Source organism: Pristis pectinata, chromosome 18 (assembly GCF_009764475.1).
Source record: "Pristis pectinata isolate sPriPec2 chromosome 18, sPriPec2.1.pri, whole genome shotgun sequence".
NCBI classification, from domain to species: Eukaryota; Metazoa; Chordata; class Chondrichthyes; order Rhinopristiformes; family Pristidae; genus Pristis; species Pristis pectinata.
The window spans coordinates 4,165,350-4,180,931 of NC_067422.1; the positions used below are offsets into that span (position 1 = coordinate 4,165,350).

Here is a 15,582-nt window from a genome sequence, read left to right on the forward strand (position 1 = left end):
CTTGGAACTTCAAAGGGTTTGTGCACTTATTGTAAATGTGGCCATTAGCAAAACTGTACTCCACCTTTTTGCAGTAAGGCCATTAAATATAATTACTGCTAACATTTTTTTAGGATTTAAGCACAGAACTGGTAATTTAATATATTTTGAAAATGCTACTGCAAACCAAATGTTGTTATCGTTATGAACTTCATTATTAAAACAAAAATAAAATCAAATTTTAAGATGCCATTTTTCTCCCCTTGTCCTTGACCAACACCCATGATTACTCAACTGAGAGGGAGAGCTCTCAGGTTTCTCTTCCTCTTATATGCTTGCAGTGGCTTGGTTGGGTGACTGTCTGATCCATCCTTGTTCTGATTAGGACTCCATTTTGCACAACTATCTCACTGCGCAATAGCATAATGACAGAATCACGCAGAGTGCAGGGAGACCATTTCACCCACTCTGCCTGTATCCATTCTTTGGAAGTGATATCCAATTAATTCCATTCCCTGCTCTTTTGTGCAAATCTTTAACCCCTTCATGTATTTATCCAACTTGTTTTTGAAAATTACCATTGAATCTGCTTCTATCATCCTCTCAAGCATTGCATTCTGAAAATGTTGGAGAATCATCATAATGCTTAGTAGGGGAATCGAGTAAAAGGCGATAAAATTGGGTCTGGAGGTATTGACTTTAAACATCGCCTAAATATTTAAAACTGGGTCTTATATGTTCTACTCTGATGCCCCGTGATTGGAGTAAAGGCCAGTTTAAGAAAGATCCATACAGCAAGGATGCAAATCAGCAATTGCTGTGAATTATATTAAAGGAATAGAAGGATTTCCTTTGGGAGACAATGAAAGATCTGTGAGAATGTATGCACAAATATTGCAAGAATGCAGTGGCTGTCATCAATGTCAAAACCACTCAATGAACTGCTGGGTGCAGAGACAACCAAGCCAAAAAACACACCAGCAAAAGTTCTTTTCAAAAACTGAATACAGCACAGATGTCAGTATTTTAAAACAACAGGAGTTGAAAACTGAAGAAATGTGACGATGAAAATACAGTTTCAAAGGAATCTACCTGTTTGGCGTCACAATCCCGACACTAGTTAGAATCAAGCTGATGTACATTTCATACCGGCTGTAAAAACAATGCCTTAAATTCAGCAACAATAATAACGTATTTGCCACAGTTTCTTTGCTACTGTTTGCAGCAGCACATGCGTTCCCTGCAAGTGCCAACCAGATGATTGCGCAGGAATGCAGCTTTGATGAACATTATATCAAGTTCCGCCAGAATTCATGGTTGGCAGTATGTTTCATTTATTAGAAGTACACTCAGTTTTCTGACATAGCATGCACACATTTTTAAAAAATGAAGGACATTCTGAGCTGGCAAATGGACTCCCATTGTGACAAGTCCTTTATCTTACAACATGGGTATTTTAAGTAGATATGAGTAATGAGCAGTTTTGTATCAGCCGGTTGAATACAGGGTTTGTTTATTCTGCACTATTGACCTGCTTGGAACCCAAGTATCCAAATATATTTAGGCATTAAGTTCATTTGGAAAATTTTGGTATTTTCAGGAACAGCAATCTGGATTTATTTAATAGTACTGAGCTGTAAAACGTATAGAGGTTAGTAGGAATAGATAGGATTGCTCAAGGAGTTCACAGTACACATTCCTCATTCTCTTCCTTGTATCCAGTAATGAAAACTATTAGCACTCCCTATTAGGTTGAACTATGAACAGACTATTCTCCTCTACCTTGTTTTGGTGCTTAAAAATTTCAGAAGAATGTGAAAAAATAAGTGGAAGTTTGATCAATGCTAGTAGACTGGATAGGCTGGGTTTGGTGTGGAGAAGTCTGCGGGGGAATCTGAATTACAGGGCATAGATGGGACAGATTGTAAGAACTTTTCCCTATCTATAACCAGAGGGTATGGGTTTAAGGAGTAGAAAATTAAAGGTGATTTAAAGAAGAATTTTTTTCACCCAGAGGGTGGTTGGTGAGTCAGGTACTCTCACAATATTTTAATATTAATCAGATGAGCACTTGAAAATTGTAGTAACATAGAAAAGTACTTGATGGCCAGCATAGAAATGGTGGGACAAAGGGCAAAGCTGACCAACTAAATGGGATAAGTAATGAATGGAAGAACTTTGACCCTTACATAGAACATAGAACAGTACAGCACAGGAACAGGCCCTTCAGCCCACAATGTCTGTGCTGAGTGCGATGCTGAATTAAACTAATTCTCTTCTGCCTGTACATGATCCATATCCCTCTATTCTCTGCATTTTCATGTGTCTTGCCTCTTGAATGCCACTATTGTATCTGCTTCCACCAGTCCTCCTGGCAGCCTGTTCCAGGCACCCACCACCCTCTGTGTAAAATACTTGTACCGCACGTCTCCTTTAAACTTTCCCCCTCTCTCCTTAAATGCTTCCTCCCTAGTACTTGACATTTCTACCCTGGGAAAAAGATTCTGACTGTCTACCCTATCTACGCTTCTCATAACCTTATAAACTTCTATCAGGTCTCCCCTCAGCCTCCGGCACTTCAGAGACAACAACCCAAGTTTGTCCAACCTCTCCTTATAGTTCATACCCTCTAACCCAGGCAGCATCCTGGTGAACCTCTTCTGCACCCTCTCCAAAACCTCCACATCCTTCCTGTAATGGAGCAACCAGAGTTGCACACAAGTGCAGTCTAACCAAAGTTTTATACAGCTGCTCCGAACACTTGTACTCAATGCTCCAACCAATCAATGCTCCAAAGGCATGCCATGTACCTTCTTTACCACCCTGTCTACTTGCATGGCCACTTTCAGTGAGCTATGGACTTGGGCCCCAAGATCGCTCTGTACATCACTGCTGTCAATATTCTTTAAGTATATTTTTGGTGGGGGGGAGGTGTTAAGGGAAACAGTTCATATTTTCTCCTTATTCTGGTCTCTCTCACTGCATAGCATTTGCCTTCAAACATAATAACAGGGAATTTGTTTCCAAGTTTCAGATGGAGGAGGAAGAGAGCACCTGAGAGTAACTGCTGCTTGCTCTCTATGGGAATCCCATTCAAAGCCATGTTCTACCACTGAACACCACACTCCACCTTAATCACTCCTTACGTGAGACACAGCCAGCTGCTTTGCACAGTAATGACATTCTTGGAGCCAAAGATTAGTATTTCAATGCACTTTATCTCTTCTTACAGAGGTGCCAATGCAATTTGACAAGGTTTGATCAGGTGTAACTTGAATCTGTAGCAATCATACCAGTTGCAGAGGAAAGTTGCTTTTCCAGAATTTAAATGGGATGTATTTCTATCACCCGCACCATTTGTTTGACAAGAGAGATCAAAGTCAGTCCTTGCTGTTCGAGCTTTCTGAAGATATTTCAGATTTTACAAGACATGCTGGTATTCTTGGAAGCATACGTACAAACTTAGGTGCAGAGATTTTATTTTTGTCATGGGCAACGAGTTGGAAAGGAAATGTAAAATAACTCCATGCATTTGGCTCAGTTTTGCATACAAAGGCGGCACGGTAGTGTAGCGGTTAGCGTAATGCTATTACAGCGCCAGTGGCCTGGGTTCAATTCCTGCCGCTGTCTGTAAGGAATTTGTACGTTCTCCCCGTGTCTGCGTGGGTTTCCTCTGGGTGCTCCGGTTTCCTCCCACATTCCAAAGACGTACAGATTAGGAGCTGTGGGCATGTTATGTTGGCGCCGAAAGAGTGGCGACACTTGAGGGATGGCCCCCAGCACATTCCCAGTAATGCAAAAAGACGCATTTCACTGTGTGTTTCGATGTACATGCGACTAATAAATAACTATCTTAATAACCACACTGTCCATTTGCCACTTGCTGACTGTCACAGTCCCACAATCTCTGGACATTTGCATGAATTACATAAATGAAAGAGGGGTAGGAAAAAGAAAGATGTGCATTTCTAAAGCACCATTCAAAGATTTGGAACATTGTAAAATTTTTTCCAGAAAGCTTTAAAACCAATGCTGTAGTGTTTTAATATTGAAAATGACAACTTGTGTACAGCAAATCCCCATAAAAAGAAATGTGATAATTACTAATCATTTTCAGAGATGGTGACTGAGGGCTATGTACTGGACCAGGGGTAACTCTCCTACCTACCTTAGAGGCTGAGTTTGGTATTCTTTGTATTAAACTCTTATCCAAAAGATGGTACTTCCAACAGTACAGCATTCCCTGGATAATGCATCGGAACACCAGCTTGGATTTCTGTTCTCAAGTCTCTGGAGTGGGACCTAAATTTGTGTTCTCCTCAGAGTGTCCTTGCTGAGCCGCAATTGACATGGAGGTGTGGATAAAATGACACAGTCAAAGAAAATATTGATGCAAGTAATACCGATGGTGAACTTATGTATGTACAATAGACAAAGGCTGTTTCTGGGAATCATGGTGGAGAAGAGTAAACGAGTTAATAGCTTCCACAAAACACCTTGAACAACTGAACTGGATTTTGCAGTCAGCAGTGAACTTGATAGGCTCATCCCTGATCTCTGGAATAAGTTCCCACATATGCCTGTGCTACAACTTGAGTGGTGAGGCCCTCTGAGTGACAGGGTCTTCTATGCTCACACCTCACCATGGTGAAGTGGGGGAAGGGGTTTAGCCAAACCTTCTGATTTAGCTGGCTGTCAAAGTTGTCAAAACACTCAAGGCTTGTCATTTGGAAATATACAAAAATATTTAAAAACTTAAAAAATGATCCGGTGTAATAATTCTTAAAGTTATTACAAATTTTAAATAGTAAAAGAAAAACTAAACTTTCACATTTACTCAATCAATTAAAATTATCTTAACTATTCTAATACTTTCAGCCATTGTAGCCCTTCCCAAGACTGAGAGCTGGCATAGTTGTTTGATCAGAATTCCCAAAGTAAATGCTGGGGAATCATTGGAACTTTCCCACAAAATCTATCCCATTCAATGCAGTTATTGAAGAAGCAATCCCCCCGTGTTTGGCCTGAAATCTAAGTTAGCAGTCTCACCCTTGCAGATGCTGGGGAGACAGGATTGGGCTTTGTTCCACACAGTCTAATACCCTGTCAACATGAACTATCCTGTAACATCCATCTGTGGGACGTACTGGAGGAATCTATCATAACCCTCACATCTACCACTTCATTCAGCACATAGTCAATGCATTATGGTGGTGGGAAAGAAGAAAGAAGTGACAAGGTAAGAAAAGGTTTATGTGAGCTGAGTCTGAGATGGTGCATTGCCAACTGCCAGCAATAATCTGTGCCAATTTGTTGGTTTTGCACCTTTTAACAAGCAGCAATTGGGAAATAACTCCCATTAATATATAGAAGGCCTGCTCTGATATTACATGGTGCTGATTAAGCTTTGGTGAGACCACACCTGGAGTATTGCGCACAATTTTGGTCTTTTTACCTAAAAAGTGAATATATTGGCTACGGAAGGCACATTGTGAAGATTTACCAGACTGGTTCTTGGGATGCGAGGTCTGTCAGATGTGGAGAAATTAAGCAAGTTAGGCCTGTATTTTTGAGAGCTTAGATGAATGAGAAGCGACTTCATTGAAACATATAAAATTCTTAGATGGCTCAACAAGGTAGATGTGGGAAGTAAGTTTCCCTGAGTAGGAAGGGAGCCTAATATTAGGGGTCACAATTAGGGAGCAGCAAGCACAATAGTCCAAACTCTGACAATTCCCTGTTGACCATGACAACTTTGCCCATAACTAGCATCAAAACGTCCTCACAAAATACAAAAAGAATACTACAAAGAATGCATAGCTGTATTAACTAAATCACTCAAGGCATAACCAATTCTGATTGATGAAGTGAGCTAAAAAGATAAGCACATGCTATTAATGCAAAAGGAATGATCACTTTAAGAATGAAAGGTGATTTTATTAAAACATATAAGATCCTTAGGGATCATGATAGATAGATGTCAAAATGTTGCCACTAGTGGGAGAATTTCAAATGAGGGGTCATAGTTATATGATAAGGAGGAAGTCATTTAAAATTGAGGTGCCTAGGAAATTGTACTCGCAGAAGATTCTATAATCTCTGGAATTTTCTACCCCAGAGGGTTGTGGATGCCAGATCATTTTTGAAAGATCAGGGAATTGAGGGCGATGGGGAACTGGCAGAGAAGTGGAGATGGGGTCTGGGGCAGAGCAGCCATGATCATATTGAATGGCATGGCTGGCTGGCCTACTCCTGCTTCTATTTCCTTATGTTCTTATGTCCTCAATAACAAGCATTAGAACAACAGAAAGAGTAGGCCGTATGACCTCTCAAACTTGCTCCTCCATCCAATAAGATCATGGATTCTCCTCAAGTTCACTTTTCCCATTTCCTATCTGTGATTCCCTTAGATTCCAAAAATCTATCAATCGATCTATGAATATACTCAATGACAGAGCATCCCTCTGTAGAGAACCAAAAATTTACAACCCTCTGCATAAATAAATTTCTCTTTATCTTGGTGTTAAATGGCATCAGCAAATTTAGATACATCACATTTGGCCTCTTCATTTATATCACAATATAAACCCAGATCTCTTTGATACCTTGCTAGGGACAGGACACCAACTCAGAAATTGACTATTTATTCCTCTGTTTTCTGTCTTTTAACTTTCTATCCTGGCTAATATGTTACCCCAACCGAGATATACCACATCCACTGATTACCCTGCTAACTGTACCTCCAATCAACCGGAAGATTTGTCAAACATAATAATCAGATTAATGTAATTTAACTGTTAGCTTTTCTTCACCTTGTAGTTTTCATTTGCAGTGGTAAACAAGTAATACAAAGAGGTAAAAAAAACACTAGCTTGTAGCCTGCCAGGTAATTAGATAACCAGCAAGAACTAGTTAACTGAAATCAGCTGATTCTGAACCTGAGGAACCTGGGAATATTAGCCTGTGGGTTCTGTTAAGTATAACTCATTTCAAAATAACATCTATGGAGTGTGGATTTTGGTGAGCAAGGATAACAGGCGAGCTTCATATTCAAATAATTAAGTAAATGTAATAAATTAGGACAGGCAGGGCAGGTGATCTGTGGCAGCCATAGTTTGTGGGTACTGATGGAGACCATATTAATTCATGACAACCACAGCTGCATAAGTGATTGCCACTCAGGGAACCTCAGCTCAGAATTGGTGAACTGATGCCTGAGCTTTCATCACTGCAACATGTCACGGAGGTGGGGGGAGTTATCTGGACACTTTGTTCAAAGTGGCCATCTCATCCATTACACAATATACGGCAGAATTAGTCAGTTAAGAAAGACAAGAGAATGCACCTATGAGTGAGACAGATGTGGGGATCCATAAGGTAGCATTGGAGGATTGTTATTCTTTACAATCTCAAACAGGTATAAGGTTCTTGTGTGCTGTGTGACAAGAAAAAAGAATGCAGGGTGGGTGAGCAAGCTGACCAGAGCACAGTGGTACAGACAGCCATTCAAGTTGAGGGGTTGAAAAGCAATGTAATAGTGAGAAGGAACATAGTAGTGATATAGGACAGTGCAAAAAATGGGTGCACATCTAAGTCCTTAAGGCTGTGTTGCTTACTCAGTACCAGGGTTCAGGTCATTTCATCGGGACCATCAGGGGACTTGGAATGGAAGAGGAGAGATCCAGTTGTTTTGGTCCACATGGGTAACAATGGCATAGACAGAACCAAAGATGGAGGTTTCACTGAAAGAGTATGAGCAGATAGGCCCAAATTGAAGAGCATAACCACAAGGGTGATTACTTTTGGATTACTACCTGAACCACATGAAAATTGGCATGCTTTCTTTAGTCATGAGATTGGAAGTAATAGTGTGGAGGACAAATTTGAAATAGTCTTATAGATCAGCATGTTCAGGAACAAATGAAGGAATAAGCTACCTTAGACCAGTATTGTGCAATTTAAAGGATTAATTAATAATATGGTAGGGAAAGTGATGATAATATGATTGAATATTGAAAGTAATTTAGTTAATATGAAGCAAGTGTCTTAAATCTAAACAAAGTATCATGACTTGGCTGTTGTAGATTGAGAAACTACAGTAACTGAGCAATGGTTAACATTTAAAAGATTAATGCACAGCTTAGAACAAATCTGTTTAGGGCACAAAAACTCAACAAGAAAATTGGTCCAGCAATTTAAAGATAGTTTTAGATCAAAAGAACATACTTAAAATGTTGCCATAGTGGGCAGAATATCAGAGGATTGAAGAAATTTCAGATTTCAGCAGGAGGACCAAGACATTGATAAGGGAGAGGAAAGTTGAATATGAGAGTGATCTAGTGAACAAAAATACAGGCTATAAAAGCTTATGGGCACATCTGAAAAGGAAAGGATTAACAAAAGTTAATGTGGGTCTTTGGCATTCTGAGGCAGAAGAAATTATATTGGGGGATAAGGGAATGGCAGGGAAATTAAATATTTGTCAGCCTGCAAAGAATAGGACAGAGAAAACCTCGCAGAAAGAGTGGGGAACAGGTCTAGATTAACTGAGCAGCTGAAAAAATTAGCATTAGTAAAGAAAGAGTAACAGAAATTAATGGGATGAAAGCTGATAAATCTTCATTACATGATAATCAGCTTCACAAGATTTTGAAAGAGGTGGCTGCAGAGATAGTGAAAGCCAGAATTCCAAAGATTCTAAATTAGTTCCCATGGATTGGAAGGTAGCATTACTAAACAGTGTAACACTATTTAGGAAAGGTGGGAAGGATAAACTGGAATGAGTTAGCCTGACATCAGCTGTAAGAAAGTTACTAGAATCTATAATTAAGGAAATGGAAACAAGGCATTTAGAAAATAATAATAAAACTCTGCATAATTAACAAAGAGTTATGAAAGGGAAAACATTTTTGACAAATCTTTTAAGATTTTTGATGTTGTAACTAGCAGAGTAGAAAAGGGGTAACCAGTGGAGGAGGTGCATTTGGACCTTCAGAGGTCCTTCAATAAGGTTAGCACACAAGAGGTTATTGAACAAAATTAGAGCACACGGAGCAGGAGGTTATATACTGGCACAGACTGAGGATTGGTTAATGGACAAAAAACAGACATTGGGAATAAAAGGGTCATTTTTGAGTTGGGAAGCTGTAACCATTGGGCTTCGACAGAGATTGGTGCAGAGCCTTCAGCTATCCACAATCTATACTAATGATTTTGATGAAAGGATCATCTGTAATACATCCAGGCTTGCTGATGTTACAAAGCCGGCTGCCAGTGTGAACTGTGAGGAGGATGCAGAGGTGTTAATAGATGGGCTAAGTGATTGGGCAAAGACATAACAGATGGAATATAATGTGGAAAAATGTGAGGACATCCATTTTGGTAGAAAAATAAGAAAAATAGGATGTTTTGTAAATAGTGAGAGATTGAAAGGTTGTCAGAGGGTTCTGGGTATCCTTGTACATGACTCCCTGAAAATTAATGTACAGATACAGCAAGCATTCAGAAAGGCATTTGCTGCAAAAGGATTTGAATACAAGAGTAACGACATCTTACTGCACATACAATGGGCCCTGTTAGCACCACACCTGGAGCAATGTATTCCTAGCCAAGGAAAGATCATTGGAATAGAGGTTCACAACAGCAAAGGCTCACTAAATTGATGAGCAAGGCTCTCCAACGCAGGTTGGAAGAACAACACCTCATATTCCGCCTTGGTAGTCTCCAACCTGACGGCCTCAACATCGATAACTTCCGGTAACCCCACCCCTCTTCTCCCCCTTCCCCCCTCCTTTGTCTTCCCTCATTCCTATGGCCCCCTTCCCCCTTCTCCTTCCCCTCCCCTGCCCTCATCACCTGCCTATCTATTCGCCACCTCCTTCCCTTTATTCCATGGTCCACTGCCCTCTCCTACTGGATTCCCTCTTCTTCAGCCCTTTTCCTCTTCTACCTATCACCTCTCAGCTTCTTAAATCTCCCCTCTTCCCCAACCACCTACCTTCCCCCCGCACCTGAACTCACCTGTCACCAGCCTCCGTGTGCTCCTCCTCCTCCCCCTCCCCCCCACCTTCTTATTCTGGCTTCTGCCCTCTTCCTTTCCAGTCCTGATGATGGGTCTCAACCCGAAACGTCAACTGTTTACTTCTCTTCATTGATGCTGCCTGACCTGCTGAGTTCCTCCAGCACTTTTTGTGTATCGCTCCAGATTCCAGCATCTGCAGAATTTATTGTGTCACCAAATTGATTCTTGGAATTTTGAATCTGACCTGTGAGGAGAGATTATGCAGATTGGGCCTATATTCTTTTGAGTTTAAAACAATGTGAGGTGACCTCATTTAAAATTAAAAAATACCTATGGGGTAGATGCAGGGATATTGTTGATGTTTTCCTTCTAGAACCAGGGGTCAAAGTGTCAATTAAGAGGTTGACCATTCAGGACTGGGAAGAGTAGAAAATTCCTTCACCTGTGGTAATGAATCTTTGGCATTTTCTCCCAAAGAAGATGGAAACTCAGACACTGCTTAGATTCAAGACAAAGATCAACAGATTTTTAGATATTTAAGGAAGTGCTGGAAAGTGGCACTGAGATAAGAGATCAGCTGTGATCTAACTGAATGGCAGTTTAGGCACAAAATGGCCTACTCTGTATTTCTTATGTTCTTAAAAAACCATGTTGTCTTTGTGCAATCAATTGGGCCCTGACCTTATGGTTAAAAACCAGCAGACACATTTGGATTTGCCAACATTTACACATTTGATTTTAAATGTTTTAACAGTATTTTAATTTTTCTCCAGTGCTTGAACGTTTGAGGATTTTTGCGCTTGTCGAACATTTAACAGTAACTTTGGCAGTCAGTAAGCCTGAATGAAACCTCACCCTCATGACGGCCTTACTCAGAGTAAAACCTGGCACTTGTACTCAGTCAGGCTACTCCGATCAGCTGGGGCCAGCATGGATTATAAATGAAACTGCATTTATCATAGAATCATAGATCAGTACAGCAAAATACAGGCCCTTCAGCCCACAATGTTGTGCTGACCTTTAAACCTTACCTAAGACTATCTAACCCCTTCCTCCCACATATCCCTCTATTTTAAATTCCTCCATATGCTTATCTAGTAATCTTTTGAATTTGACCAATGTACTTGCCTCCACCACCACCCCAGGCAGCGCATTCCATGCCCCAACCACTCTCTGGGTAAAAAACCTCCCTCTGATATCTCCCTTGAACTTCCCACCCATTACTTTAAAGCCATGCCCTCTTGTATTGAGCATTGGTGCCCTGGGAAAGAGGCGCTGGCTGGCTATCTATTCCTCTTAATATTTTGTACACCTCTGTCATGTCTCCTCTCATCCTCCTTCTCTCCAAAGAGTAAAGGCCTAGCTCCCTTAGTCTCTCCTCATAATCCATACTCTCTAAACCAGGCAGCATCCTGGTAAATCTCCTCTGCACCCTTTCCAACGCTTCCACATCCTTCCTATAATGAGGCGACCAGAACTGGACACAGTACTCTAAGTGTTGTCTTTTAGATGAAGATTGAGCTGCATAGTGGGGCTATTCCAGCCCAAAAGGCTGTAGTGAGAAGAGAAATAAAGCTGATCCTTGATGTTGGACAGATGAAGTTTTTTGGAATGACTACATAAGCCAAAGCTTTTTGACCTCAGCAATGTACACCCCAGACAGTATTGTAGCCAAGAGGAAGCAAACTCACAACAATGAATAGCAGGATAAGCAGAACAGGTTTAGGGTGAAAGCCAAACTAGATGATGTCTAGCTGGAATATAATATTAAAAGATAAGCAGCTGGACTCCTTTAAAAGCAGGTGGATGCTGCAGGGGGAAGCATATCAAATCTATCTTGTGCAAGGCAATGTGTGCTGGTGGGAGATCTGACTACAGAGGAGCTTCAGCGATGAGGCTGATCATGATTACATTCAAAGTACATCTCAAATGCTATTTTATCAAGAACTTTCAATGAAATGGAAAAACAAACTTGGTAAAGGTGGCTTCATTATTATCAGTATGGATAGGCATTTCATGACTTTGTTGCTATGCTGTAACTTTGATCAGGCGGACACTATGCCGAGATGTAATGCCACAGTTACGCATGTTACCTCAGTCAAATATCGAGTGCCAATACAATAAGTCGGTTGCCAGCACAAAACCTGCCTGTACTTATACAGTTTACAGAAAGAGATGGAAAAGGGGAAAGGGAAGAAAATAAATTTCAGGAGCCAGTTCACTTTATGTACCCAAGCCTTTTACGCAACACCAGCCATACTGCACCAGGCTTACCCAACTTCTTAGGGTTTGCTAGTTTATTAAATACTTAATATGTTCAGTGATGTTCAGCACTCCAGCAATTGATGGCCACATAAGACATCAAAAGACAGACTACATTTTGTTTCTGCAGTACCCTTCACAGACTTAGGATGCTCCAGAGCATTTTACAGAAAATGAAGTACAACTGTGGATAACTGATAGGAGTGGACTGGTTTCTGAGTGTGATCAGGGAAAGTTAATTAGCTAGAACAAACATCAGTTAATAATATTTGATATTATAGCTATCATCCCTTGATCTTTTACGGAGTTGTCTAACGAATTGAGCTTTTGGAACCCTTCTTATCTTTTTTAAAGCCATCTGTGAAGTTTTGTTCACATGAGCACTTAACTTTCTCATTCCTGAATTCTATTAATGTATTTTTGTGCTTGAATTAACATGCGGGACCAGAAAGGATGCCAATCCTCCCTCGACTTAGTCGTAGTTGATCAAAGATGATCCAGTAAGTTTGTCACTTGAGCAGACACTTTCCACCCAGGATCTTCAGCAAGCTGTTTCTTTAACTACCCGAACAGGGCACCAGTATTTACAACAGGCTGTGCAGGGAGGGGATGGGGGAAGCGTCTCTGATTGAGAACACCTCCCAGAGGATTCCTTTCCTTTGAAGTTGATATTTGCCTTACAGAGGCTGTCCTGGATTCATCCTTTAAAAGGAAACGATGAAGGGCAGAAACTGAACACAATGAAATAAAAAGGAAAGCAAAGAAAATCCACTTACTTCACACATCAAGGCTTCTTTGGTCACTGCATAAAGTGAACTGTAATTAAAGAACCTTTGCTGCAATTTTTGGGACAGGGTGTGGACAAGAGGCTGGCAGTACATGGTGGGCACCTATCAATATATCATCTTGCAGTAGGTGCTATTTGAATGTTACTTATCCTTCCATTAATTTTGATTCTCTGAATAAATAAACCTTGCTTTTCCTTCAGCCTTCTCTCCCTCATTCACTGCATTTTCTGGTTTATTCTGCGAACAATGTGCCAATAGGAGGAGGAACAAAAGAGTAAGGAGGAGGAATGATAGGGTAAGGGGCAGGAAGAAACTGGCATTCAAGGTAGGAAGCAGCATAGAGAAGAGGAACACGTGAGCAGTGGTAGTAGCTAGATGCAAGACAGGAAGAGGCAAGAAATGTGCGGTGTGCAAGCAGGCAACAGAAGTGGCAAATTCTCAAAAACCTAGATTTCAAGTCAGTCCTTTAAAATGTATCCACTTCAAATAACCACAACCTCCTTAAGGCAAGGACCCAAGGATGTCTTGTAGTTCAAAAGTATGTTCCTGGTTCAAATTGAGAACCAATGTTTTAAATTGGAAATGTGTGAAACAATGAGGACTTCCCATGTGAAGATCAGAATGTAGCACATGAAACAGGCTCGGGAGAAGATAGAGAAACAAGGGATTCAAATGGCAAAGACATGGAGCTCAGCAGGACCTAAGAACTTGTAAGAAAGAAAAGTAGGGAGCAAAGGATGGTTGGAGGAGGACAGGATTCTGTAGCATTGTGGAGAATGCGCTAACTTTCAGCAAAAAGCTGGAGGTGACAGCAAGATAGTTGAGTAACACAATTAAAATAAATTCAAGCTCAGCTTTGCATTAAGTTCAAAAGCAAATGGCTTAAGGTGGAATTTTTCCTTTGTATATACTGTACCTGCACAGGAAGCATCAACTGCAAATGTTGAAATCAGTCCATTCCCAAACGTTGATAACAGAAAGGTGGACAGCAGCGAGTATGCAGGCGACTTTTTAAATACAGTGCATGAATATGGGTTCCAGTTTTCTAAATAACCAAACAACTAACAAAGCTTCAGAACAATTGGACTGAATTAAATACAGAGCAGGGAAAAAATATTTGCAAGCACAGAATTACAGAAGACTTTGTAATGACAAACTCTACAGTAGGGAATTTTATTTAGTTATTGCACATTTCTGATCTTTATTTCCATCTGATTTCCAAACTGAGATCGTTTTTGTTCTGGTTATGCTAACCACTTGGATGGAACGCTGAAGAAAATAGTTTTGGGAGCGGCTCTGCCAACAGGCAGTTCGCTCTCTTCACTAGGATCATTTTGTGATGGCACTGCCATCAGTAATGGGAATATATGGTACCATTCAGCTTCCCTCACTTGAAACTCAAGCATTTCTGGGTGCAAATAAACTGTGTTGCCATAGGTTACAGGCAGCAGGGGGAAGGGAGGAGGAGAGTGAAGTGAATGGCATGTCAGCCAGACTAATGAGTGAGCTTTAAATCTGGGTTCCTAGGCCTAAAGATTTCCGGTGAATGTCTTTAGATCTAAGTAGGTCATTGAAGTGCAATTGAGTACTGTGCACAGAGAACTTGAAATAGTAGAGAGGATTTTAAATCTGTAAACACCAAATGCAAGTTTACAGATAACTTGAGATAACTGATATGGATTGACATTTGAACAGAATATCAAAGTTACTTTGATTTAGTAAATGATCCACCAAGAGAGATCTGATTAAGTGATGGTGAGCTGATTGTGTTGAATCACTATTTCTTGATTCCAAAGTATTGTGAGTAATAATTAGGAAGAAGTGCTACTGGATAGAGAATTCACCTTCTAATAACAATGGAAATATTTGAGCACTTATACACTTCGTAAACTACTTTCTGAAGATCAATAATATTTTGTCTGGGCTCAGTTTAAATGTGAATTGACCTGAAAAGGAAGATTATACATGATAGAGGGAGTGCAGTGAAGCTTCATCAGATTGATGAGTTTGTAGAAACACAGAAACATAGAGAACCTACAGCACATACAGGCCCTTCGGCCCACAAAGTTGTGCCAAACATGTCCCTACCTTAGAAATTACTAGGCTTACCCATAGCCCTCTATTTTTCTAAGCTCCATGTACCCATCCAAAAGTCTCTTAAAAGACCCCATCGTATCCGCCTCCACCACCGTTGCTGGCAGCCCATTCCACGCACTCACCACTCTCTGAGCAAAAAACTTACCCCTGACATCTCCTCTGTACCTACTCCCCAGCACCTTAAACCTGTGTCCTCTTGTGGCAACCATTTCAGCCCTGGGAAAAAGCCTCTGACTATCCACACGATCAATGCCTCTCATCACCTTATACACCTCTATCAGGTCACTCCTCATCCTCCATCGCTCCAAGGGGAAAAGGCCGAGTTCACTCAACCTGTTTTCATAAGGCATGCTCCCCAATCCAGGCAGGATCCTTGTAAGTCTCCTCTGCACCCTTTCTATGGCTTCCACATCCTTCCTGTAGTGAGGCGACCAG

At 40.7% G+C, this 15,582-nt stretch overlaps 1 protein-coding gene across 5 annotated transcripts in view; it reads right to left on the reverse strand.

Annotated features, from left to right (window-relative positions):
• Nucleotides 1-15,582, reverse strand: part of cep112 (centrosomal protein 112) — a 408,417-nt gene that overhangs the window by 98,206 nt on the left and 294,629 nt on the right. The window lies entirely within an intron of this gene.